Source organism: Octopus bimaculoides, chromosome 8 (assembly GCF_001194135.2).
Source record: "Octopus bimaculoides isolate UCB-OBI-ISO-001 chromosome 8, ASM119413v2, whole genome shotgun sequence".
Lineage (NCBI taxonomy): Eukaryota > Metazoa > Mollusca > Cephalopoda > Octopoda > Octopodidae > Octopus > Octopus bimaculoides.
Genome location: NC_068988.1, coordinates 23,991,570 through 23,992,991, shown reverse-complemented (window position 1 = coordinate 23,992,991; position 1,422 = coordinate 23,991,570).

The window sequence follows — 1,422 nt, the reverse complement described above, 5'->3', positions numbered from 1 at the left end:
TATATATATATATATATATATATATATATATATATATATATATATATATATATATCTTTCACGCTCAGTCTCACTCTCTCACTCTCTCACCCTCTAGGCCAATCACTAGCTCACTCTTGTCACCACTTGTCTGAATTTCTTTAGACTCACGCATTCTATCTCTCCTGCAAGTTCTCTCTCGACTTCTGCTTGTTTCTCTCTATACATAGATATTTATAACGTAATTTCTTCCTCTGTTTCTATCGGAAACGAAAGACACTTCTTAAGGTAATAATATAAACAGTTGTTGGAATCTATATAAATTTCCCTAAATTCCTTTATTAGTACAGTATCTCGACGAGTAACTTATTCTTCAGCATTAAAAAATGGTGTAGGGATCTTTTAGATAACATAGTTTCAAATTTTGGCTTAGATTACATGAATCTCCCAACGTAAATAGTACTTATATTCTTTTGCTACTCTAGGCACAAGGGCCGAAGTTTTTGGGGAGGGGATCAGTCGATTAGATCAATCCCAGTATGCAACTGGCACTGAGTTTATCGACCCCGAGGGATGAAAGGCAAAATCGCTCTCGGCGAAATTTGAACTCAGAACGTAAAGACAGACGAAATGCTGCCAAGCATTTCGCCCAACGTACTAAGGTATCTGCCAGCTCGCCACTTTAAAACAGAACTTATATCGACACCATCACTCGCTACCTTGTGTGGCTTTAATGAACTGCCTCTTTGTGGCAAACATCTTGGCTGTCTGCAGTTTGCGGACAACTCTCTCCTTAATAATATATAGAAGCGTGCCGTGCTCACAATTAGCATAATCCGTGATCCAAACAGTGAACATGTGTATTATTACATTGTTTAAAATAAGGAAGTGATGCACTGAGATCATAAAATGCTATAGGGTCCTGAAAGCAATAATCTATATTGTATAAATTATACTAATGAATTTCTCTTGAGACAGTTACGTTCTCCGACCATTGTAGTACATTGCTAGTGCGAGAATAAGATTGAATGAAAGCGCTCATGCATGGACATGCATGCACGGACAAATGCAAGTGCGAAATAACAATAAGAAAAAAGAGGAAAGTAAAACTACCATCTGACATGACATGACGACATTCAAATACGTACCCACACACATACATACACACATACATACATAGACATACATACACACAGGCATACATAGATATATACATACATACATACATACATACATACATACATACATACATACATACACATGTACATACAGGCGCAGGAGTGGCTGTGTGGAGAGAAGCTTGCTTCCAACCCACATGCTTCCGGGTTCAGTCCCACTGCGTGACACATTATGCAAGTGTCTTCTCCTATAGCCACGGTCCGACCAAAGCTTTGTGAGTGGTATTTAGCAGACGGAAACTGAAAGAAGCCCGTCGTATATATA